This window comes from Canis lupus, chromosome 1 (assembly GCF_048164855.1).
Source record: "Canis lupus baileyi chromosome 1, mCanLup2.hap1, whole genome shotgun sequence".
NCBI lineage: Eukaryota > Metazoa > Chordata > Mammalia > Carnivora > Canidae > Canis > Canis lupus.
The window spans coordinates 93,490,203-93,517,934 of NC_132838.1; the positions used below are offsets into that span (position 1 = coordinate 93,490,203).

At 41.3% G+C, this 27,732-nt stretch overlaps 1 protein-coding gene and 1 non-coding gene across 31 annotated transcripts in view; one reads left to right on the forward strand and one right to left on the reverse strand.

Annotated features, from left to right (window-relative positions):
• The window catches only part of GLIS3 (GLIS family zinc finger 3), a 552,705-nt gene that overhangs the window by 247,256 nt on the left and 277,717 nt on the right, over window positions 1–27,732 (reverse strand). The window lies entirely within an intron of this gene.
• LOC140608902 (U6 spliceosomal RNA) lies at window positions 21,181–21,286 on the forward strand. Its single transcript, XR_012010904.1, has one exon. It is a non-coding gene; the product is annotated as a U6 spliceosomal RNA (small nuclear RNA).

Genomic DNA, 27,732 nt, shown 5'->3' on the forward strand with positions numbered 1-27,732 from the left:
TCTCCCTCTGCCTGTGTCTCTGCCCCTCTCTCTCTCTCTCTCTCCTCTGTGTGTCTGTCATGAATAAATAAATAAAAATAAAAAAATAAGATGCTAGATTGGCTACACTGCATATATAGATGGCACTCATAAAAATTAAACAGTTAAAACATACAGCATATTTATAGCCCTGAGATGGCATCATACAGTTCTTAATTCAATTAGAAAGAGCATAGACAATACACACTAAGAAGACTGGACTTTTTAATATAAAGTTAAAACAAATTTGGGAAAATAGATTTGTGGTACATTTAGAAATGAGACTTCCCAGTGTATTAAGTAAGCACATAAAACTCTGCTTCCTTCCATAATCTCATTAAAGTGACCCAAAGAATATTAAAAATGGGGAAAAGTTAATTCCTATAAGGAAGTTAGAAGGAATAGCATTCATACACCAGAAATTTCAAGGCATTTCTATTTAACAAAAGAGCAACTAGTACTTGTCTATAGGGAAGGTTGACCATATATATACAACTCCCAGGCCAGCAGTGGAAGAGGCTCCAGCAGAAGCTCTTTAGCACCCATAACTGTGGGGCAGTTGGGAACCTCTCTGAGCCCCCAGCAGGGGGAGGTGGGGGGCTCAGAAGCATCCAGGCAGGGAGGCCTCCTGGCTGGGAAACCCTTTGGAGTGGATGCTCGCAGTCTGCCCTCAATGCTGATGTGTGCGCCATTTGCAGAGCAAGGGCACTATCCCAGCCCTCTCCGGGCTGTCCAAGAAGAATGAACTAGAAGTTCATCAGCCCAAAGTTGAAGCTTCTTGCCACCAACACTATGGCTCTAGCTCTCTCCCTGCTAGTCCAGGCTGCTAGATTTCTGACCAGGTAATATAAAACAATACTAAAACCATGCCTCCCTTCTTTTACCTGATCCTCAGAGAACTCATCTGTGCCAGTTACCAGTTTCCTGGCTGTCAACTCCAATCTACCTTTCTTTACTCTGCTTTGTGATACCAGAGCTGGACCCTGTAAATTTCTCCTTTGCCAGCTGGTATAATATTAGGCCTTGCCAACAGGAAAAGCTAGAGGGACTGACATAGTGAAAAAAGGGCTGTCATCCTAGTTCTGGTGTGCTTTTCTAGCTCTTAGTGAATTGCCACAGCCACGTGTGGCAGGCCCACTGGTACATCCTTTCCAGTGAACTTCTCCAGGACTCCAGCTTCTGGCAGGGGCTTCATATGGACACCTCTGGTCAGCCAGCACCCCAGTGAGCTCATCTACCACAGCCAGCAGCAAGCCTGGCCTTCCTAGTAAGGTCTAATTCTCAACCTCCTGGGACGATAGGGGATCCCTCTTCCAAATTCTAGCTCCCTCCTCACCCAGCCCCTCAGCCCTGGAGGAGAGGACCACTCCCTGCCTTTGCTATTCATGTGTTCTTTAGAAACCTCTTTTACCTTTTTTGGTACTTATCACCTTTAACTGGTTAGTAATACTTTACATTAAATTATATCTCTTCAAATTCCTGGGGAGGTTTGCCTCCTGGCCAAACCCTGCCTGATGCACTGTCTCAGCACTTTATTTTGCATAAACATGGCAGCTCCTGTATAGGACTGAACAATGAGGGAAAAAGCACAGAACACAGGAAAAGATTTTTAAAAATGCTGTAAAACGATATTGTCAAAAGAAGGAAATAGCTGTGAAAGCTCAGAGTCAAAGCATGCCTACAAAATAGTTTTACTTGGAGAACCAGAAGGATATTTTTGAGAATTTCCAATATGTCTTTTCAGAGATTCAAATAGGCACTTTCCATATGAAACTGTAAAGGTGCACGAAGAGAGAACTGCCAAGAACAAGACAGAAATGGAAGGGCCCTGGGTGGCTCAGTCAGTTGAGTATCTGACCTTGGCTCAGGTGATTATCTCAAAGTCCTAGGATTGAGCCCTATATCAGGCTCCCCACTCAGTGCAGAATCTGCTTGTCACTCTCTCTCTCTGCCCCACCCCCTATTTATTCTCCCCCACCCCACAACCTCAAATAAATAAAATCTTAAAAAAAAAAAAAAGAATAGTACAGAGATGGAAAACAGACTTGCCAAACTTAAAGTCACAATTAAGACAGAATAGCAGGTTGGATTCCAGGTGAAAACACAAATTAATAATGTCTCATTTTGAGGGAAAAAAGCCAACAATATAAGCATCAAAGCAAGAAATAAAAAGTACTAGCAAAGATAGATTGATCCCAGACTTCTCCTCCACAATATTGATAATTGGAAATAAAATGAAGCAACAACCACTGAGCTTTGAAAGAAAAAGATTATGATGTTATCATAGTATCCTGTAAAGTTATCACTGTTGAGTAAAGATAACAGGAAAAATCCTCAGAGTGTCTGAAGTCAGAAAGCATTATGCTACATATTCTTCATGAAAAGAGTGTTCAAAATACCACCAGCTGGTAAAGAAAGGACTTGAAACAAAGAGCTCAAGGATGGAGAAGTCTTAGCACAAAAGGGCTGGTAGTAAGCATGAGCTCAGAAACTAAATGTTCCATAATTAAAATTAAATGCCATTTATAAGATTGCACAGCAATGAAACAAATTCTTAAAATTGCTTTTGAATTAAAAATGCAAAATGTAACAAAACGGTCATTTCCAAATTATGATAATGATCAAATTCAAAATTTCCAGTTGCAAGGAAGTTGTTCAAAAGATGCTACATTTCTTACCTTATACAAGTGGAGAAAATCAACAGAGTATTCATGATTTTGACAACTGGGGAAGAATTTGTACACTATTTAATTATAAAATTAATCTTAACCTAAAAATAGGATTTGTAACTTCTGGATCACAAAAGAAAAAAAAGGCAAAGAAACATATATGTGTATATATATATATATATATATATATACACACACACACACACACATATATATACATATATATGTATATATGTATATATAAAATAAAAAAGACTAATATGATATCAAAAAACTGTTCAAGTGTTTGAATGGTGAATTTATAATCTTTCCTCCTTTATATTTTTCTGTACTTTCCAATTTGTTTACAATGACCAAGTCTAATCTGCATAAGCAGAAACAAAATAATAAATACTGGAGGAAATCCTGGCCTCCAAGCACAAGAATTTCAAAAGAGACATTCCCATCTGTTGTTACATTCCCAATGTCCCATCAAGACATTCCCATGTGCTTACAGCTGCTGCCAGGAGACCACGGAAGGAGGCAGAACAGTCACATGGAGAAGTCTTGAAAGACAGTGCCGTCAAAAGGAGTGATTTCTTTCTTGACTAGAGGTTTTTGGGGTTTTTTGCTGTGTGTATGTGTGAGAAATAAGTCTGTTCCATTTCTCTCCTCCATGTAGCTTTGACCAATAAATCAGATCTGACCATTGATTAAAGAACATGGAAATAGGGATTTTAGAAATCATCTATAATCCAACCCCCTTGTCTCACTCATAGAGAACTAAGGCCCAGAAAAATAAATGGCTTGTTCAGGTCCAACCAATGAGTTAGTTCCAATAAATGTATGGGATTAGCAGAAATACTATAAAACTCATAGTTTTATAAAGCCTTGAGGGCCTCGGATAAGGCTCAATAAAAATGCCTTGTTGGATATGTAGGAACTTGCTGAGCAGAGTAGATTTCTAAGATACCGGCCAGCTCTAAAACTTTATGGTTGAGGAATTAATTGGCACCCTCACCTTCCAGATTTTGAGACTTGCAGGTTGCTCCTTTGGGTCCCCTTGCAGCCTCCAGACCTAAAGCCACTGGAGAGGCTCCCTAGCTTGTAGCTAAGCTTTTGGATCAGCTCCTCAGCCATTCTAAACCCCAGGCTCATAAACCTTCCAGTTATCCCTAGGGGAGAGCAGGATTAGAGATAAGATATTTACATATAGAAATCATTAATAGATTTAGATGTGAGTGGTCCTACAAGCTCACTGAAGGCCCAGCCCCTGAGTGTCTAACCATCCACAATGGCTTTCACAGATACTTACTGTCTGGAAAACCTAAAGTTTCTTTTTAACTTATCTGTCAAATACAAAGCTATTTTTTTCCCCAGCACATCAAAAGGTTTTTGGTTTTGGTTTTATTTATTTATTTATTTATTTAGCCACTGTATGCCTACTTCAGAGGTGCCCTAAAATGAAAGTGTGTGTGGAGGGGTGCTTTCTGGTCTACAGTGCATACTTATAGGGAAATTAAGCCATTAAATTTACTCAAGAGCCTTTTATAGCTGTTTTGCTATTTTGCCAAATCTCTTTTATGAAAGATTTGGGGATTGTTCTAAAATACCACAGTAGATTTTAAAAGACAAACCCACCCCCAAGGACACTACTTTTCCAGCGTGCGGTGGAACTCTGAACATTCCCACTTGGGAGGGGAAGCCCATGGGTGACATGCTCCAACCATGGGTGACATCCCTGCTGAATCCAGGAAGGGACCCAGGGAACATGGCACCAGGGCACACAGGCAGCCATTTCAGCCACTGGCCAGCTGGCCCAGTCTGCATTTATCTGTAATCAAGATACTCAAGTGATTATATCTGACTCAAAATGTTGTATCTGTGTGTGTGTGTGTGTGTGTATACCAGAGTATTCTGTATGTACATACAATTTACATATTGGATCTTAATTCTGTCCTTACTGTCTCTGCTGAGTTGAGATTTCATAGTTGAGACAGCTTTAGAGAAAAGTGCTTCAGATTCTTCAGTTAGCTAACCCCCTCATTATAAGAAGGTTCTATACAGATCCATTCTGTGCTGAATTCTTCTCTCTTGAGTATAACATTTAATGGATAATGACTCAGGATAAGTTCAGATTTGCTCCAGGGAAGAATAATGAACAAACTGAAAAATAAGGACTATTCTTGGGAAATTCTGTTTGTTAAATAAGATCTCTCAGATACCAACGACTATGTCCCCAGATACAACACTCTCTCTAAACCCTTTGGGACCAAAAAAGCCCCCAAAGGAGGTGGTGGTAACTTTGTAAGCACGTGTGTGTATGTGCGCGCACACGTGCACGAGTACACAAATGCTCACCCACTCAGGTGAAAGAGTATGGGTGGAGTTTTTATTCTGTACCAAATATTCAATCTTTTTGTACTCCAAAGCAAGTAATAAGCACTCAAATATTTAAACAATGAAGTAATCAACTAATTAATCTGGTGCCAGTGAGTCTCCAATTATTTACTAGGAAGCTTTTCACAGTTCCTTTATGGGCCAGCCAGAGAAGCCCTGCTAAGGTAGGGAAGAGCCTCACAACATGGCAGCTAGGCTAAACATCCCCTGCTTTATGTATCTGTACTTTAGCACTCAGAAATATGCACATGTACACTCACAAGAAACAGCTATCTTTGTCATTATTTTTTCTTTTCACCACTGGGATCTTTTTTCTTCCCATAAAACTGGCTTGTGATGCTTTGACCAATATTATGCAAAGAGATCTGTAAGGCCTTTCAATTTCAAAGCATTGCTAATACACCAAAAGCTCCCACTCAGGAATTAGCAATTGTCACAAAGCATTCCTTGAATTTCAATCAGAAGACAATGCATCACAGGGAGGCAAGGGCTTCAAACGCCTATGGGTACATTTCAAAGGTACAATGTGATGGGAAATATTCCTGGCAGATATCTATGTAACCACTGGGCCAATGTGAATAAGGAAATAAAGTCATAAGTACTCGTCTTTAATCAAAATCTTGCAGTTTTTTTCTTCAAGGTGCAGAAAAACCCGTTAAACAGTCCAGAAATGGTCTGAGGAGAAACAGAAGCAGTATCCATTAACTGTCCTCAAACCAAACCATACTAGCTCTGCCAACACTGTGAACTGTGATTGATTCAGAATAAGGGTCTGAGGGCAGCCTGGGGGGCTCAGCGGTTTAGCGCCGTTTTCAGCCCAAGGCCTGATCCTGGAGACCTGGGATTGAGTCCCACATCGGGCTCCCTGCATGGAGCCTGCTTCTCCCTCTGCCTCTCTCTCTCTCTCTCTCTCTCTCTCTCTCTCTCTCTGGTGTCTCTCATGAATAAATAAAATCTTAAAAAAAAAAAAAAGATTAAGAATAAGGGTTTGAAATGAGCTATTTTTCATCTATCCATGACTCTGAAGTCTCTACCAAAGTTTGCTTCCTGTCTTGGACCTCACATTTTGACTTTTAAAAGGAGTACATGTGTATCTGTAAAGTGTTAAGGAACACAGTACTGTGCCACAAGCTTAAGAGACAGCTGCCAATACGGTTACCTTTTAGAAGCTCCTACTACATATCTGCTCCCAGGACAGCTAGAGCCAGTAAAATTCACTCTTCCCTTTGCCATACACCTTGCAATCCAGAATTTCTAATTTGGCATTTTTATTCCTTGGCAAAATTATTAAGTTGGCTTTATTATTTTTAAAGTTCTTTCTTAAACATATCTTTTTAAGAGTCATCCTGGGAGTTTCATAAAAGCCACATGAACTCATCCATCCCAGAGAAAGAGGTAATACAAGATCAAGAAACACACCTGAAGAGCAAAAGCAATAGGTCGCATTTACCTGCCTTGGTAACATCCCTTTGGCCAGGGAATGAAGCCAACAGGTCTTGCAACATAAAGGATGGAGCTCAATATCTACCCACTAGCTAGGTCACCCCATCCTCTCAGATGCTAGAGAAGGCCAGGCAAGGCTGGGCAGGGATGCTTTCTCTCATCATGTAAATAGTCCCCTCATCCTTTACTTCCCATTCTGAGCCTCTCTCCATGCTTCTTTACTCCATGGACAGGCTTTCAAGCTACTCATCTTCTCTATTAGAATTCACCTTGATCACAATATTCAGGCTTGACTGTTTTCTGAACACGGGCTCACATGCAACTCAGATCCCTCAAAGATGGACCCTCTGTGCTAGTCACAACCACTGCAACATCTGGTCTGTTATGAAAAGAGCCAAGCTATGAAGTCTTTAGTTGGTAAGTACATGAGGACCAAATGCAATGTTCCCACATGGAGAGTAGGTACAGTTACATGGCGGGCCCATTCTTCCATGATAGTGGAGTGTCTTTAATCCATCAGTAACATTTGGGCAATAATGGATTAACTTTCAGGAAGCAGGAAGAGTTTTCCATAAAACTTAGAAGGACATTTTAATTAGCCATTACTGAGCTATCAAGATTTAGTTCTAATGTATGAAATACACTCACTGTAAATAATACATAACTTTTTTTTCTCTTTACAATATACTGAGAAGTCTAGCCAAGTATGAACTTTTTTTTTTATGCCATCCTGCTTATTATGGAGATTTCACACATTACAGAGATCTTGCTTTCTAGACAGGACTGTCCCCTCTTGTTATATTATTGTGCTGGTATGGTGATTGTTTAGTTTTCTTCTTCTATAAAAGTGGAGTGAGCTCAAAAAGAGAATCCTGTGATGTACACAAGCAGCCTAATGAAGCCACATTCATCATTTCATAGTTCACATTATAGCCCCAAATAGAACTGAAAGCTCAAATTAGTAGTAAAATAACTCTTAAGTAAAAGTATATGCTTTAGTCATAGAGCGTGATGTATGTAGTTATGATCCTTCTTTGCTTGTGTTTATTGCTTTGTTTTTTTTTTCAAATTTGGCCCCTTAAGTACCTACCTCTCTCCCTCTTTTAAATGGCTGCCAATCTCAAATTGGAAACCAGCTTTATAACCTTGCAACCACTACATTTGTGCTGCACACCTGTTCCTCTAATACCTACCACCTGACTTCTATAGTACAGAGGAGACAGAGATATCTGTCTTTATCTGCAATGATTTACAAGAATGATCACTACAGTTGGGCCTGCATGAGAGCATGGATGGGTAACATTCATCTAAAATACAGGATGCTTAAAGCACTGGTCCTCAAACCTCAGTGTATTCCCAAATCACCTGGGAATTTGTTACACCTCCTGAATGTCAGGTCTCACCTCACAAGTTTCCGATTCGACAATCTTGGAGGGGGCCCAGAATTTTCAGTAAGCACTCCGGTCATTCTAAAGCATTCATGGGCAACCATACTTCGGGGTTCACTAATAAAAGGAGCCTGCATCCCCACTCCCAGGCTTAAAGAGCTAATAGACTCTCATGGCATGACAAGAAGGACAAATACAATACACAGCCACAAAGGGGAAACTCAGGATGGTCCCCACTGGGTAATACAGCACTCTTCCCCAACCATGACCAAGACATACCAGCTACAGGAAAAGACAACATGGTGTTCGGCTGAGAGTGTAAATCACAGCATCAGGCTGCCTAGATTCAAGTCCTTGCTCCACCAAGGACTTAACTTCTACTTTAGTTTCTTATTCTCTGATATGGGAATAATAATAAGCATCGGCCTTACAGAATAAATGGGGAGTTTCAATAAATGAAAAGGTGCAAAGCATACAGAGCAGCACCTGATGTACAGGAGGTGCTTAGTGATTGGTAATGTGTGTGTCGGATGTGGTTAAGGACAGAAATACCTGCTTAAAATAGTCACTGAAAAAGTAACTCGTAGAATCCCATTATACAAATCTAGAGCCGAGGTACAGGTTACCAGTTTTATTTACATAAATCTGTCTGGCATTTCTGTCTCCACCTCCCTTCTAGTTGGCTGGTTCCTCCTTCCTCCTCAACCCCAGGGCGTTAGAGTCTTCTTGCTAATTCACCTGTCAAGCTATACCCAGGCTGGGGATGGTCAATGTTGCAAACCAGGAAGACTCTAAAGGAGTGGGTCCCCAAACCATGCTTTGATTTCAGGTTGAAATAGTGTCCCACCAAAGCCATGATTTGGTATCCTCATCATTTGGACTTTGTCTCAGAAATTCTAGGAATTTTGTTATCTTTTCCGAACACTGATTTTCTTAGCCTTTTGTGGTTCATATACTTCTGAACACACTGATATATTCCTCCTGATAGTGCTTTCTAGAACGCTGATGTTGTCAAACCCCACAATCTTGAGAGATTTAGCCACATCCCTGTTCTCCATCTCTCTTCAGCTGTCAATCTTTAAACTCTCTCCCTCTTTTGTCAGATTTGGAGGTTCTACCCAACTGGATTATATTCTCTTGTGGCTCTATATTTTATAAAGTGATCCCTTATTACAACATAGATTTGTTTGTGGGTTTTTTTTCCTGATTCCATTACTTCGTAAATGCCATCACCATGAAGAGCTGTTTGAGGCTCTAGCCCTGTACCAAGACCTCTTCTTAGATGGCATTTCTTTAAATCATCAACATTGAACCCAGTTATATTTCAGGCACCTGGTCTCAGCCTGTGTCATCTACAAAGCAACCATGACACCTCAGTAGATGGGATTATGCCTCCATTTGGACATGACACATTTTCAGCAAACTACAGAATCTACAGTTAAAGCCAGTCTAAGAGGATCATCTACTGCAATCTTTTGGATTTTCCAGATACAGAAACTTAAGTTCTTGTTTAAGACACTTGCTCAAAGTCACATAGTTGGAGGGCAGCTAATAGTTTCCTGGTTGCTCCAGCAATCTTTCCACCAATGCAATTTCTCAGTAAAGATATAAAAGATACATTTATGAAAAAATGTAGTTGACACACAATGAGGATGACAGATGACACATTAGATCTGATTCATTCTCAGCACTGAATTAATTTTTTGCCTTATTACAAAAGGAAAATACTTTAATTATAAAATATGTTTAAAATACAAACAAACAGAAAGAAAAAAATCAAGCTGTCCACTGCATCTCTATCGGAAATTAACCAATCATAAATTGGATATTAGTACCCTCCCAATGTTTTTTTTTTTTTAACGCGAATGTCTGTTTAGCAATGTAATGATGCTGTGTGTGCCATTTTGTGACCTGCCTCTTTTACCTAAAAACATAATGTGACTTTCTTTCATATTGTTAAACTTTCTTCATCATCATTTATACTTTCTGCTGAGTACTCCACAGTACAACCAATCTCTTCTTGAACATTTGTTTCTCCTAATTTTTAAAAAATTATCAGCAACTTTGAAATTAATGCCCCTTTAGCTAAATTTCTATGCAGACCATGAAAAATTCATAAGGATAAATTCCTAGAGTTGGAACTGCTAAGACAAAAACTATGCACAGTCTCAAGACTTTCAGTAGATGCCAACAAATTGAGAACTATATTTAAAAGAGACACTGACAAACTGGAAGGTGTCCAGAGGATGACAACCAAAGTGTCTATTCAACATGTCCTCGAGGCAGGCTAAAGGGACTGAGTGTGCCTGGCACACTTAGGGAGGAAGATAAATTCCCTCCAAAAGGAAAAGGATTTTTGTTTTCCTGTCTGCTGCTTTGTTTCTCGTTTAAAGTACATTCAACAATATCAGGGGACACCTAGGGGGAAAAGAGTCCCTGTGCTGGATATTAAGCTACTGCATCTCAGCTTCCGTGCTGCACTCTATGACACTAGAGCTGGGATCTGCAGTCACACTCCACTACCAGGCTGTTCCTGTTAGCCTCTGCCCACAGAGAGCATGAGAGGAAAGCCAAAAGAGGCAGAAAGGTTGACTCCTTCCATGTTCTTTTTTTTTTTTTTTAAAGATTTTATTTATTTATTTATTTGAGAAGGAGAGGAAGAGAGAGAGAGAAGCAGACTCCCCACTGAGCAGGAAGCCCGAACTGGGAGTCAGTCCCAGGACCCTGGGATCATGACTTGAGCTGAAGGCAGACATTTAACCCACTGAGCCACCCAAGTGCCCCTTCCATGTTTTTCTGTTCCTTTCAGCATCGCCCAGGAACAGTGCTCTATCTTGGTATCAGCAAGTGATTTCACTTTGTTCTTTTTCCAATGCCCTCAGATGCAGCCTCATTGGCACAGTCCCTCCCTCAGAGATCTGGTTCCTAGTTCCCTGGGATCTTTTTCTGAGCTCCTAAGTTTCGATGACTCTGACCTCTTCCCTTTGTTCCCATCTCAAGGGGTGATGGCTACTTCCTCTCCTTCTTCACCTTTTCATTTTTCTAATACCTAGCTAACAATTCTATATAATGGATTCCCTCTGTTAAAATGACTGGTGTGATTTGGTATCTTTAGTGGACCCTGACTGATATGGTTCCCTATGACTGCAGCTGGTAAATTGAGAAGGAGTAACCTCATGTCCAGGAATTCCTGACCTGAGAGAAAGTTAAGACAGATCAGTAGTCTTAAGAGTATTTTTGTCAGTGCAATCCTTTTTTTTTTTTTTTTTTTAGTGCAATCCTTTTAAAAAATATAATCTTTTACCAAACTCAATGTGTAATCTATAAAAGCAGAGGTGCTTTGGCTGAAGTGAGAGTATGGAGCATCCCACCCCTTAGTTGCATGGCCCCACTCAGCCAGCAGTTTCTATAGAGCCCTATTCCCTCCTGCCCTGCCCCAACCTTCTGTAGAACTCCTGGGTTCAACAGATCCTAGTCTGGCAACCACTAATCCACACAACCTATGTTCCTTTCCAAATTTTGATTCTGTAACTATGCAGCTCTTCTTGCACGGTCCAGGGATCTCTGGACATTTACATGACCCCAATAATAGTTCAAGAGAAACAGAAGAGGTCTGCCACCAGGTGCTTCATACACACCTGGCTGTCTCATCTACAGCCCCGTCTTTCAACCACAACCAAGAGATCCTTTCCAACCAGGCTGGGGTAATACAGTGCAGAAACCATTATTGAGTAACTGCCATTCCTGCTGTTAAGAATAGGTCAGCGTTTTTCATTATGAGCCTCTTTCAGAGGTTTCTAACATGATTTTAAAAATCTGCTCTAGCTTAAAGTTTGGCATGAAAGTTCTTGGCTCCAGGCTGTACTTTCTTTCAGTGAAGCTACTAAAAGTGTATTTAGCTACTTTAGAGCTCAGAGAGATCACTGTAAGTTCTAAATAAGAGAAATCTGAAGTTTGAAATGTCCCCCTTCCCCCTCAAAATCTATTAAGCTTCCATTTCTTAATAAAAAAAAATTCCAGGCTATTTGCTAAAACTGTAGCCTTTCAATTGTTAAAGTGATACTCAAACTGTTCAAACATAAAAGAATTTAATGCAAATAAGGTATTCATAGTAAGATGGTTTTCTCACATCCATTTCCACTATAGTTTGGTTTCAGCTTGTCTTTACCTGCTTTGATCCCCTGAAAATAGGGTCAAATTGCTTTTGAAACAAATTCCAAACTTTAAATTTTGCATCAGTGATATTTATAACTTGCAGATACTTTTCCTTTGTATCTTCTCAACTACAGTCAACAAAGGTGGTAAGTGATAAGTATCAGAATTATTCCCTCTTCACAGAAGAAAAGATCGAAGCTCAGAGAGCTTGACCAGCTTAAAGTCCTTGTCAAAGCCAGAGTAAGAAGTTGACTGCCTCGATGCCTGCACTGCGCTTGCATTCCTCAACTCCTGCAACAAGAGCAAACCATAATGAAGACAGAGAAAAAGGGAAGCTACCCAAGCCAGAAATACCTGCAAACCTGGAGCAACTTGTTTCATGGGTGGGGTTTCCCTCTCCAGGGAAGTTCCTTCAACCAGCAGAGGCCCAGCAGCCTTAAAGTCCTCACTCTGTTCCTCTGCATTGGAGACTGAGTTCAGGTCACTATCAGGAAAATAACCTTTATCCCCACACTTGTCTTCAGTGCTGGGAAGGGCCTGGGCTCTGGAGTGATCCAGAGAAAAGTGGGCTGAAATACTAGCTTTACCATTCACAGCCAGGGTCAGCCTCCCATTCCACCTCTAAGAGATAAAACAAAAAACAGAAAAAAAGGGACGCTTGGTGGCTCGACAGTTGAGCATCTGCCTTTGGCTTAGGTCGTGATCCTGGGGTTCTGAGATCAAGTCCCAAATTGGGCTCCTGGTAGGGAGCCTGCTTCTCCCTCTGCCAATGCCTCTGTCCCTCTCTCTGTGTCTCTCCTGAATAAATAAATAAATCTTAAAAAAAAAAAAAAAAAAAAAGGAAAAAAAGAAACCAAACCACTACCTCAAAAGGTTTCTGTGGTCAGTAAAAACACCCAACACAGTGGGGTGCCTGGGTGGCTCAGCTGGTTAAGTGTCCAACTCTTGGTTTTGGGCCAGGTCATGATCTCAGGGTCATGAGATTGAGCCCCATGTTGGGCTCTGTGCTGCATGTGGAGTCTGCTTAAAATTCTGCCTCTGCTCCCCTTCCCTTGCTCATTTGTTCTCTAAATTAATTAATTAATTAGTTAGTTAATTAAAAACACCCAACACACAAGAGAAATTCAATATGATAGGCAAATATAAACACTGCCTCAAAAAAAAAAAAAAAAAAAACAACACCTAAAAAGGAAAGAAAAGAGAAGAAAAAAAGAAAAAAGGTAGTTATTCAAAAGAGGGGACACTATGAATATTCTCCTCCCTAAAAAATGAAAAATACGCACAGTCACATAAGACTACAAACAACAACCTGTGTGGAAAATACCATTGTAAAATTGTGCAGGAATCTGCTGGCTTGTAAGACCCAATGTGTCTGGGTATGCTGGGTATACACAACATGGCTTTATGATTCAGCCAGTGACTGTGTGCTATGATTCCCAAACCATCCTATTCTTTCTTCCAACTCCAAGATGCTTCATCTATTAGTTTACCCATTTATTTTTCCAACATCCTTGCATTCTTGAGCATTTATAAATAAAGGCAAGATCGTGAACAGTGCTGTGTTGAGCTATACTGGAGCTGAAACAAAAGGGAAAACCAGTAATAATGACCTGGTCCTATTTTAAATTTTTATATTTTATCCATAATGGATTTTTGGGGTATTAATATTGATCACTTTAAATATCACACTAAAATATTATGTATCTGGATTAATGAGCTTTTGGCATCCCCTCAGAATTCTGACTCTAATCTTGACTCTAAATGAGACACCTCTCATAGTTGAAACCTGAAATCCCATGGAGTCACCACAGGATGCAATTAAGAGGCATTAAAGATCTATTATGGATGTCCAGGCTGAGAAAGATCAAGTGAGGAACATGCAGCACAAGGCTGGCCAGTAGTGACATCCCAAAACAGACCTTCTGTTGTATCTTTTTTACACTTCACCATCCACCCTTCACACCTCTTTCCCCATAACAGTGTGAGATAGTTCTGTTTGCCATTCACTGCCCCTGTACACATGCAGTCCCACAAATCCACCAGATTTCTACAGGTAGGGTGTTCACCATGCGGTACATGTTCGCAGCCTTGCCCTGCTGGCTCTTGGTCATAAGGGTAGAGTCTGCTCCAAGACCAAGTGGCCACCACAGTTTCCTGAGCTGTGCCTGGGTTACACGAGGGCTTCATATTCAATGCAGTCCAAAACACTCAAATCCCAGAACAGCACTGAGGATCACCATGCTGCATGGGAACACGATTGCCAGACACAAGTGGTATAAACATGATCTGCTTGATTTCTTCTCAAATATTCTAAAGCATCTAGTTCCTCTCTCCCAGGCTTCTCCAGGCAGGGCTTTGCCCCTTCTGTCCTTACCACAGTCAACTCTCTCTACTTTGCAGCACATTACTGCTGTAAGCAAGTAAGCCCCTGGTGGCAGAGGATGTCAGCTGTTACATAAATCAGACTACATTCCCCAGTCTCCCTTGCACCTACATTTGGCCATGTGCCTCCTCCTTTCTAGCCAATGAGGTATGAACGGTAGGGATGTTCCCGTTATCAGACTTCCATGTGTAATCTCCTTTTTTTTCAGCTCCCCATCCGGCTAAATGGAGAGAACACTTCCAGAATAATGGAGCCAAAGCAGATAGAGCCTGGGTCCCCGCAGGAACATATGGAAAGCCCCCAACCAGATGGAAATAAACTAGAAATGAAAAACTAAGCTCATTGAGATTTGGGGGTCTGTTATAGCAACTAGCCTCTCTGGACTAATATACTTCCCCAACTAGACTATCAACTCTTCACTGGCTGGCTCTCTATCTGATGCATCTCTGTATTCTCAACAGTGAGAGCACACAGTGGGTGTGCACTACAATCCTGTGATATTTAGGCATCTCTATTTCCCTCTTGAAGCTATTATAAAAAAGTACCTCCACCACCATTGCCAGTAGAATGACTTATTATGAATTGCTCTCTATCTCTTTATACTGAAAATGAAGGAAATATATTCCTAGAAACCCCTGTTAATTATGATCACTAAATAGAATGATTCATGCTTCTTAAATGCCACTTCATAATCAGCTAATAATCTAAATATAAACAAACATACAAAGGCAAAGGATGGAGTTGGAATGGGAGCCCCAGACACATACTTGAGTTTTCCTCTGGAAAGATTTCTAATGCACTATAGTGTCTTAGGATATGTTTCTGCTCTGTGCATATCACAGTTGACATCTTGTCAAAACCAAGCAAAATAATTGCATCCCCCAAGTAAAAGTATCATGCAGGCAGCAATTTAAATGTGGCACTGCTTATCAGCACCGATTTACTAACATCTTACTGTATATAACCATGCATGGTAGAAGGAAAAGTTATACATCCGTACCAAGATTTAGGCATAAAAACAAAATCCGTTACACTTCCAATTCAAAAGAAGAAAGAACAAAGGAAAAGGGAATAAAATAAGAAGCTTTGTTTCTTCCTCTTAGAAATAAACTTTTTTTTTTTTAAATAAACTTTTAAAGAAATCTAAGTCTGCACACCTCCATTGAGATGAGGGGGACAGGACATAAGCCAGTCTGCTCAGGTCTTGAGGGAGAAGAAAAACAACCTATCTTATGAGGTTATTAAGCTAACACCTCAGCAAGCCGCAGGCATGCTACTCATTTATTACACAAAACCGAAATCTTCTGACAGTCCATAATTATGTGCTGAGAACTCTAATGAATAACTCTGCATCAGAAGGATTCACAAAACTTTGATCAGTGTCCCGAGAGACAGCAGGTCAAGATGAACCTTGAAATCTGATTAACATCACCCATTCCCATCAGCATTCTAAAAACACTGTTTTTAAGCTTTCCATTCTTCACCTGGATATTTTGAAAACATAATTTTGTCAAACATTCTACAGCAATTATAAAAAGTAGCATAAAAAGTCACTTTTGAAACAGACTTAAGATAAAGTTTGTATAATTTCCCATGTGCAATTCTCCATACCTTTTTGATTCTAGGGCCATGATCATAAAAAAGTTATACTGCAGGACTCAATGCTATACTATATTAGATGGGTAACTGGCTATCATTTTGTATCTTGTGCTCTGCAAGTGACCAAGATTTTAGGAGACCTGGGTTTGAAGTGGTAATGTTTATTTTTTTATGATTTTATTTTTATTTGTTTATGAGAGAGACAGAGACAGAGACAGAGAGAGAGAGGCAGAGACACAGGCAGAGGGAGAAGCAGGCTCCATGCAGGGAGCCTGATGTGGAACTCGATCCCAGGACTCCAGGATCACACCCTGGGCCGAAGACAGGCACTAAACCACTGAACCACCCAGGGATCCCCTTATTTTTGTTTAAATAGGCATGGAGCTCCATGTGGAGCCCGATGCAGGGCCTAAACTCATGTTCCTGAGGATCAAGACCTGAGCTGAGATCAAGAGTCGTATGCTCAAACCAACTGAGCTACCCAGGCACCCTTGAAGTGGTGATGGTGTTTAAAATGGGCCATCCACACAACCCTTTTCTCTATTCCCTTTGGTTTTAAGACATGAAGCAGGGAACAGAAATCTGATTTAGCTGAAGCTAAATGATCTGGAGAAGGAATAGAACACATGTTGATGGTTTTATCAACAATTTGGTTCAAATGATGGTCGTGTGTGTGTGTGTATGTGTGTGTGCACACAAAATGAAAATACAACTGCCCTGGTCCCTCCTAGTAGGGTTAGAGAAGGAATGGCAAAAACAAAACAACAAAACAAACACCACATGCCACACCCCTAATTATTGCACACAAGGCAGACCTCACTAGTGAATACCCAACTCTTTCCAACGGAGCCCCACAGTCTACCATCTTTACCACAGCCCTCTCGGCACCAGCTACCAAACACGTGGAATTGAAACGCTAAATGAAATCTAGTTTCCAGCTCTGATTCTGTCCTATTACTAATGAATATTTGAAATGGATAAGACATCAGAGTTCCTCAACTCCCCATTTACAGGTAAAGAAAATGAGCAATGGAGATGTTGATTGGCTTTTCAAAAGCCAAAGAGCCAATCCACAGGGATGTTTTAATTGAAATCTTCAGATTTTTGAAAAACTCTTTCTTGGTATGGTATGATTTATACCATTGAAGACATGTACAACAAGGTTCAAGAGTAAAAGGATTTGAGCAAAATTTTCAATGTGTTCTACAATGTGAGCCAAACAAACAAAAATCCACTGCAGGAAGTGTAGGGAGAGCTGTAAATTCACTCTCAGCCTTGAAATTTGGGCAAGATGATTAGTAAAGCTTACTATAGACCCTGTCTCCTGTATCATTTGCCTACATCAACAACTTCTGGTATCACATGCTACTCCACACCAGAATAAGAGACAATACGTGTAGAAATTACCTCTAGAGAAAGACACTACCTCTGCTGCACCTTCTGGGTTCACATCATTTACACCATGGTCACATCTGATCTCCCACCTTTCTCCATGAGGTCAAGGTGGAGCCCCGAGGGGCTGGGGGGCTATTCAAAGTCTGAGGTCAGGTCTTTCAACACAAGACAAACTTTTCCAGTCCCAGTTTAATAATGACTATTCTGTGTTTTTGGCTTAGTAGCATTAAAAACCCCACAAGGAGTCTTCTGGGAGAGAGAAAATGACTATGAAGCCGCCCACACCTCTGATCTATCCTTCTCTCTCTCTCTCTGTCTGATATATGTATACACATACACACACACACACACACACACACACGCACACCTTCTCTCCCTCTATTCTAAGACTTTCCTCAAACAGAGAAGAGCCCCTGGAATGCACTCCATCTCAGGGTTCTCTGACCGTGAAGAACCCTCGGGAGAAACGTACGTGCACAAAGAGGGAAAAGAGTGGCAAACTGCTAGCGCTATAAAAGCCAGAAGCCTCCAGCAGGTTCTCAGTGGTGGAGGAGAAACAGCCACGGGGAAGGACTTCACACGAGGAGGCGAGGAGGAGCAGCTGGGGCGGAGGTGGAAGTGGGTGACAAAGACATGGAGCCAGAAACAGAGCTGTGAGGAAGAAGGGGGAAAAAAGGCTGAGCAGCCGAAAGCTGGTGGTTAAAATAACTCGTGGTAACAGAGTGTTCTTTGTTACCACACACTGCTCTTTGTTATCACACATTACAGAAAGTTATAAACAACAGAAGCATGCTGTACACTAAAGCTGCTTTTCAAGCTCCGGGCTCTGGTGACCTAACAGACTCCCCGGCTTCCCCCTTGTGTAGATGGATGCCATTTCCAGAACAGCACGTCGGGACTTTGGCCGTTACTCTGTACATCTCAGCCGACACACAGGAATCTTCTATGCTATGCAACAGCGCACTCTCTGCAAAGATGCCTTTTGCATCCCCATTGGCGCGGGTCAAGAAGATGCAGGCAGGGTTGGTTGCGTCTGCAAGGAAAAGTGACTGTCGAGTTTTACAAGCAAAGGGATGCGAAACTTACCTGAGGGAATTAAAAAGCCCAGAGAAAATGAGCTCATTTGGGTTTATACATAAAATTAGACACTCCACAGCACCAAGAAAACAGCTTGCCTGCGAAGGCAGTGGACAGACACAGCCCAGGTTGGGCTGGGAACGGACACCCTGTGGTGGCTCTGGAGAACCTTCTCCCTCCCCCTGCCTCCATCACCATCTTCCCTGACTGCCATCCTTCCATCCTGCTCCCACATTTGGCCTCTCATCTACCAACCATGGGGCGCAGAGTGCCCTGAGGAGCATTCTGGTGGGAGAAGGAGAGAGGGAATGCCCAGCCCTACTTCTTCCCGTGATGCCACACTATAGCCAATGGATCCGGTCTGATCACCTCTTCTCCCTCCAACCTCTCCTTCCTCATCACGTCAGTCCTATCTGCCCTCAGGAGTCAACACGGACTTTCTCACTGCCAGAGCTCTCTTTCTCTCAGCCTCCACTCCACTTGACTTCTCAGTTGCTGTGGTCAGACACTTAGGAGTACTTCCTCCTCACTCAGAGTCCCCCCACTATGCTATTCCAAACCACATCATCAATCACTTTTTCTCTATCACTGAGGGCTTTTGATATGCTTGCCATTTAAGAGCTGATGTTTTCTCAGGGTTGCCTTTTCTTCTCATTTCTTACTCTGCATCCTGAGAATGCTGTTTCTCACTAGACTGCTGGCTCCTTCAGGACAAAGGCTGTGTCAAACTCATCTATGAGTGCCCCTTGGCAGGTGCACAAGTCCATGCTGGGAGCATGCTTGCTCCATGCCTGTCATCATCAGAGCCTGCCATTTGCCCTTCTGTGAGATCACTCAGGTCTGCTTTCTCACCATTCCCACTGCATTGCAGCCTTCTCATTTCATCCTGGCCAGGTTATAGCCGGAGTTATAACCCAACCGATCCCCACACTTCTATCTCCTTCCCTGTCCGTTCCGTCCTTCAGAGGACCACCAAAATTATCTTTTTGAAAGACAGATAAGCATCATATCCCTACTATGATTGTATTCCTTCAACTGCTTCCCTTTGCCCTTGCATGGGATGATACCCAAAGTCTGCAGGATGAGAAATTCGGTGCCCCTAATAGTTTGGTCTCAACCTCCACACATCTCTACCACAACGTATCCTACATCCTAACCCTACTGATATACTCAACCTGTATCTTCAGCCTTCTCTTTGAGTATATGGTTCTACTGGCCAGGAATTTACTTGCCTATCTCTCAGTCCAGGGAGATCTGCAGCCCCAAGTGCCAGCTGGAGGATCATGATCTCTGTGAAGCTGCCCCAGCACCACTCTCAGGCGGTAAGTCATTTATCCCCTCCCTAAGTTACCAGAACACTTGCCCCTTATCTCCATCATATCGCTGAACATGTTATAGTCCAACTTCTATCTTTATGTGTACCAGACAGTGCACTCTAGGGGACCAGAATCCTAGTCTTGGTACTTAACACAGCATCTGTCACATTTGTGGACTGTTTTTGACACTGGATTGAAGTCAATGAAATTTCAAAAGAATCTGTCAGCAACAAATCTTTAACAGTTAACCACACACAGGAAATTATGAAAAGTGGGTGTCTCCAGAGAGGAAAAGTGATGGATTGTGTTAAAAGACAGACACCCTTTCCACTGCATATCCTTTTCGTGAGTTTTAGATTTTTTTACTGCCCATGTGCACTATTTTTCCCCACAGTCTAGGGAGGCGCTACAGTCTGTGCCTGGCACTGCGCACAGTGGGGATTTTGGGCACCGTGGAAAAGCTTCACTAACCAAAGAAATTCTTGAACTTGGTGAAACTTCTGTGTAGATTATCCGAGTATTCCCTCAACTCCCACAGAGCTGTGCTGTTCTTCAGTTGTAGCATTCTGTCCAGCCTGATAACAGAATGATTTATGGACATGTCCTCCCCGCTGGGTCGTTGAGTCCTGAGAAGACAGGGACTCTCCACTCCTCACCTTCACGGACTCTGCAAGCTTCCAATGTAGTGCTCTGCACACCCTTGGCCGTCAACTTGTAACTGTTTAATTGAATTGGACAGACTATGAAGACATGGCAAATTTTCAGATTGAAAAAAAAAAGCAATAGTTATACTAGTTTGCAGCTAATAATCCATGTTAAGTGGAGGGAAAGAAGAGAAAACCTAAAATACTGTTAAGTGATAACAACAATAAATATTCGGTTTACTATTGTCAGACTGAATACAGAGCTAGAATAGCTATAAAAACATCACATATTTTGATGTGTTGTCATTCCTTATTTAGGTTATGGATTCATATATTTTATTCCTTCTGCACTTATCATGGCAAAAAGAGCATTGTCCTTTCACGTGAGAGCCTTGAGTATACACACAGCTACCACTCTACGGAACCACTGTTTGGTAGAAAATGAGAAAAAGTTTTGAGATGAAAGAGGAAAAGGAAAAATGGATTCTGAGATGATAGCCTTATAAATAAAACAGGACAATAATCAGCAATTTCCAGATAGATCTAAAACTTCACTCTCCTGGTGAAAATACTCCAACTAAATCCTTTAGAGCATGCGAAGCAGTTGGCAAGCCCCCCACCGTGAAGAAGAACAGCCCACACAGGATGTGGACTCTGTCCTCACAAAGCCGAATAGACAGTCATACTGACAATCACATTAGAAGTTAGAAAACAATGCTCGCCTTGGCAGCACACACGCTAAAACGGAACAATAGAGAGAAGATTAGCATGGCCCTCACGAAAGGATGGCACATGAAAGTTAGAAAACAAAAGGAAATTTAAGAAAAAAAAAACCCTACTACAACACAGGATTCATACATATGAGATGAATATTCACTGAGCACCAAATACAGAAATACGCAGTATCCATATGTGCCTAGGTGACACAAGAGATATGGATCTGCAGGTCCTAATCATGTCACACAGTCCAAGCCTATTTCCTCCAGGAAGTCTTTCCCTTTCTTCCTCCTTCTTCCTCCTCTCTCTCTCTCTCTGCCCCCCCACCACACACATGCACGAATACACACACACACACACACACACACACACACACACTTGTTCTCTCTGGCCCCTGAACACACCAGAGATTTATTTGGCCCTGCTTGTCCCGTTTTACCACTGTCCATTTTATGTTATGGTTAGTTACAGCCCTGTAATCAACCAATGAACTTCAGATCACCTGCACAGAGACCCTGCAGCACATTCACTCACTAGGAAACTCTACTAGTTAATGCCACATGAAGCACAGCTCACTGGCTAGACAAAGTCTGGTCACAGCATGGTAGGTCTGGATATGTCCCCTCTCCCCACATGCCCTATAAGAATTCTACTTCTCAAAGGGAGTAAGGATATAGGGTATGGCAAAGAGAAGATAATAAAAGAGAAGTCAGTGGCATATAGATAAATTCTTCTTCTCAGGTCACTTGCAATAATTAATTTATTGACCTGCCTCCTTTTAGAAACAAGTATTAGGTTTTATTTTCCTTTGTAGGCCCTTAGCCCAATTATTTGCATAAAACATATGCTTAATAAATAGTTGGTGATTCAGTTGGTTCATTAAAGGGGAGTTGAAAGGTAAGAAAAAGAAATATTCTCAACTAGTACTCACTGAAATGAGAAATAATAAGGCCAACAAAAGAGAAGGTCAATTCTTCCTTACTTTGCCCATCTTAAGTGTGTCCTGAAGTGATTCAACAAGATGCCTTCACCAAATTTGAAAGGATATTAAAGTTCACAGGATACACAGCAAAGATAAAAATCAACAAAACAAAGACAACCTACTGAATGGAAGAAGATATTTGCAAATTACTTATCTGAGCTGGGATTAATATCCAAAATATATAAAGAACTTACACAACACCAAAAACTAATTTCATTAAAAAACAGAGGACCATAATGAACATTTTTCCAAAAAAAACCATATATAGATGGCCAACAGACAATCACAGAGAAATGCAAATCAAAACCACAATGAGATATCACCTCACACCTGTCAGAATGGCTAAAATCAATAACACAAGAAACAGCAGGTGTTGGTGAAGATGTGGAAAAAAAAGGAACCTTCATGCACTGTTAGTGGGAATGCAAACTGGTGTAGCCACTGTGGAAAACAGGATAGAGGATCCTCAAAAACTTAAAAGCAGAATTACCACATTCCACTACTGGGTATTTACCCAAAAAATACAAAAACATTAATTCAAAAAGATACATGCGGGGTATCTGGGTGTCTCAGATGGTTAAGCATCTGCCTTCAGCTCAGGTCATGATCTCCGGGGTCCTAGAATTGAGCCCCACATTGGGCTCCTGGCTCAGCAAGGAGCCTGCTACTCCTCTCTCTGCTGCTCCCCCAACTTGTTCTCTCCGGGTAAGTCTCAAATGAATAAATAAAATCTTTTTTTAAAAAAGATACCTGCACCCCTATGTTTACTACAGCATTATTTACAATAGCCAAAATATGGAAGCAGCCCAAGTGTCCAATGAGACATGAATAGATAAAGTAGAGGTGGTAAATATATACAATAGGATATCACTCAGCCATAAAAAAGAATGAAATCCTGCCATTTGTAATGACATGGATGGAGCTATACCATATCATGCTCAGGGAAATAAGTTAGTCAGTGAAAGACAAATACCATATGATTTCACTCTTATGTGGAATTTAAGTAACAAAACAAATGAACAAAGGAAAATTGAGAGAAACAAAAAACAGACTCTTAAATACAGAGAACCACCTGGTGGTTACCAGAGGGGAGGAGAGTAGGGGTCTGAGTGAAAGCATTTTAGATTGAATTCACCTCAGTAAATATTGAGTATCAACTATATATAGGGTGTGTTTCCAATGCAGAGAGGAAAGATAAAAAAGACTTGTTCTTTTCCTCAAGGATCTTATAATCTTGTATCGCGTTCCTTGAAAAACTACAGTGCCTTTGACTATGATGCAAAAAAACACGATGAAATGTCACAATATTTATAAAGTCCTATGTTTTTAAAACCACGGTCAAAAGAGATACATTAGTATTCCTTTTGAGAAAGCCCAAGTACTTCACAGCCAAATCCCACACAGCAGCCTGCCAGTCCAAAGGGCCTCACCCTGAAAGGCCTGTCTTCATTCCTCAGAAAGAAAATAAAATAGACAAGTCTTCAGAAGAAGTTACCAATGACTTAATTTTGATAAAACCATCTATATCCATATGTCCACATTAAAAGAAAAAAAAAGCTGGTGGAAAGGCTTATCCCTCACAACTAACTTTAAACAAAATGTAAATGTTTGCTTTACTTTTATTTTTATGGACTGCTCCCAAAGATTTTGATCTGGGCTCGTTTTTCATGTCTCTTAATAACCAAATATTCATGTCTGCCACCGGTGCAATGCAACAGTTCTATGGGGATGCGTCACTCCATTAAAGAAAGGGGACAGATATCACCTATGAAATAGCTCACTTTAATACATTCAGCTCAAAATTAAAAATGAAAATGCCTGAAGAGTCTAATCTTGAATAGTGCATATTTTTCCCTTCATGAAAGGTTTAAGAGAAAACAAATATATGTATACATGTGTGTCAGTGCCTGTTTGTATCTTTTTTTTTTTTAAGATTTTATTCACTTATTCATGAGAGACGCAGAGAGAGAGGCAGAGACACAGGCAGAGGGAGAAGCAGGCTCCATGCAGGGAGGCTGATGTGGGACTCGATCCCGGGTCTCCAGGATCGGCCCTGGACTAAAGGCGATGGCAAACCGCTGAGCCACCAGGGCTGCCCAGTGCCTGGTTGTATTTTAAAGATAATACAAAACTATGTATTCCCATCTCAGCTTTAAGAATTCAAGGGAAAGGAAAACAGAGTACTATTTCAAAACTATTGGGGAATTATTGAAGAGGAACATTGCCGAAACCTAAAAATGTTAAAAACACAAAATTAAACTGTCAGGTACCTTCACTAATAAGGGAGTGAAGAGGGAAAAATCCATACTCTTTTGTGATCAAAAGATGCACATTTCTTCTTAGACAAAGTGGCACCTCCCTTTAGGTGTCATGTTTGTGGCCTACGGGGTATTAGATTCAAGAATGTTGCTCTTTGGTCTCCTGTGTCCTGTGTCAGTGGGAGGTGTCCTGTCTGGGCTCCCAGGGGCTTCAGGATACAAACTTCTCATTGTCACCCCATTTAGGTCAGTGTGCCTCTTCCAGAAACAGGCAGGAGGCAGAGCTGTGGCACAGATGATCTACATGGCTGCCTCCTCCCTCCTATGGAGGCCCAGGGCTCTCACCTTCTTCTAGAAAACACTACACTTCTCCTTATTCCTGGTTTCTTGCCTACAACCCACAGCAGATCCAAAACTGTGGTCTTGGCTTAATCAATATTTGATTTAAGACAACCCCTACACTTATTCATATTGAGGAACATTATACTGACTCACATTCAATGAAAACAAAACAAAACAAGCCTTTATTACAGTTTCTGTGGTATGTCCCAGGAGAATTTGTATTTTAACCTTCTTTGGGACTTTAAAAAAAAATTGGGTAGAATCAAGTGAGAACACCCAAGAGTGGAAGGAAAGAAGAAAGCTTCCAAGTCCACTGAAGCTATATTGCTGTCCTGCCTGACACACTCTGGCCACCTGGTCCAGGACACAGAAATCAGGAGAGAGGCATGCGAATGGTTTTAAGGCCAAGGATGCTGGAATCGGGCAAGTTTTGGCTCAAACATTGGCTCAGTCCTGTGACAGCTGCCTCAGCCACTGTGTCCCTCAGCTTCCTCATCTGTAGGATCGTAGGATCTCATCTCCTATAAGACACAGGGAGTAGTGGGCATGGCTCAGCAAGGATTCTTGCTGTGACTGCTGTTGCTGGGGCAGCTGCTACACTACCCCTGCCGGCCTGGTAGAGCCACTGGATTATACTTTCTGTGAAGAGAAACTTCATGCAGAGCACAGTGGTTGTAACCGCAGGCTCTGGAGACTGACTTCAAATCCCAACTTGGCCGTTTTCTGATGTAGGTAAGTTCCTTGAACAATTTATTTAACCTCTCTGTGCCTTAGCTTCCATTTATAAAAAGAGGATAATAATATCTATGGAGTTATTGTGAGTGAAAGTAATATATGTGAAATGTTTGCAAGAGTTGCACATAGTAAGCATTTTTCCACTTAACCTTAGTGTGTCTGTAGTTTTTAAAAAAGTATGATTTAAGGTAATAGGCACACAGATAACCTACGATAAGGCAGACATTTTGTTAAGCTACACATACCCATGCCCACCTGTGTACGTATGCATGTATATTTAATTATCTTCATTTACAGATGACAAAACTGAAGCACAGAGCAGGTAAGCAACAGGTTGAGCAGCAGAGTCATGATTTAAAACCAGGCAGTGCGGCTGCAGAACCCGTGCACTTCATCACTATGCTGTGCTGCCTAAAAAAGTGTTAAAACAATGAATGAATGTTCCTGCTGAAGAAATATAGACAAGAGTCAATGACCTTGACCCTACTGTTTTCAATGAGCAGGGACAGTTCTTGCAAAGTGCACACAAAGGGAGGACAAAGGCATGTGGAGGGCAGAGGAGGGCCGACTCAGTGTTGCCTCTGCAGGCCTGGCAGGGGTTTTCCAGCCAAAGGCGGAACACCAGAGTGGTCTAACGATATAAAAAAGGACACAGGGTTTTGGTCTTCAATCCAAAGCCACTTAGTTTACAGCAAGTTTTAAACTGACAAGGAACAAATGTTTATTATGGGCTTGGCCTTCTATGGTACCATGAGGGATTGTAAATAATCAGGATATTGGTCTTGAGGATATTGCATGTTGGTCTTGAGGAAGCTTCCAGGAGGCCAAGGTATCTTCAACTTCCTTCCTAACTCAGCAGTGAGGCTGAATTGTCCACCTACAGCTCTTCCAGACTACAGTGGGTATTAGTGGACTTGATAGTGCTAAACATCCTACAGATGAACTCTAGGCCATTTGAGGTCAAAGAGACATTCATTGGTCACAACAGAACAAACTGACGAGAGGTCATCAATTCAGCAATATCCCTAAGGCTTTACCTCATAAATTCCCACTCCAAAAACCTAGAACTTTAGGTTGACTGTGCATTGAATCAGTATTTTGCTATAGACTAATTCTTGGGAGTGATTCATGGTTTTTCTCATCCTGTTTGAATTCAATTTCCAGTCAATGTCTCAACTTCTGGTCCTTCTAAGTCACCTTTTCAGTGGATTCTTCCCAATAAAGGACTTTAAACAATCTAAAATCTCAGCCAAAAACACCAAGTGATGGACAGAAAGAGATAGGAAAGAAACACAGTAGGGAAGACAGGCTGAAGAATGAAGGAGAAAATCCCAATGGCTCACTGAGTTCTTAAGAAGATGAACATTTTTCATCTACCAGGTTAGCAAATCCTGTGTTCATGCAGCGTGGGAGCAACTGGCACTCTTATACATGGCTAACGAGAGTGCATGTTGGTCCCATCACCTATGGAGTGATGGAAATCTGCCAACAAGTATCCAAATTCAAATGAACATACCCTTTACACAAGTCATTCCCTGGACACAAACCTGGTAAGTGGGTGCCATTGCATGCTATATCAAAAGGACATCCAAACGGTGAGTACTTCTAAATTTCTGGAGAGATATGAATGAAAAGGTTTTATGATAACCCCAGGACATAACAATTACACACAGTATAACCTTATCTTAATTAACAAGTTAAAACAAATACGATGTCCAAGGAGATAGAGATCCTATTTGCTGCTGTCCCTTTGGTGACTAGATTGGGAGGTTTGTTTAGGTGGCTGCTGTGTTTTACAGAATTCAAGAGGAAGGCTTACTGGATTACAGGTCAAGCCATACCATAAGAGGACACGGTCTGAGTTTGAGAAAGGGGTGGACACAGGGACTCTAATCTCTCTTTTGCCTAATAATATATGCTCTTAGATAAGACACTTTACTTCTCTGATTTCCTTCATCCATGAATGACAAACACGAACTAGCTGTAAATTTGCTTCACTTTAATGATCCATTTATACTGCAGCTAAACGGAGCTGAACCTCTGTCTGCCCACACAGAAGAAAAACAGAACTAACACGCAAGAAACGGGTTCCTATTAATTGGTTGGCATCATAGTTGTCCATGACAGATGATCCTTGAACAACGCTGGAGGCTAGAGGCACCAACCTCACATGGTTGCAAACCCATGTATAATTTTTGACTCCCCCAAAACTTTACCAAGAGCCTATTGCTG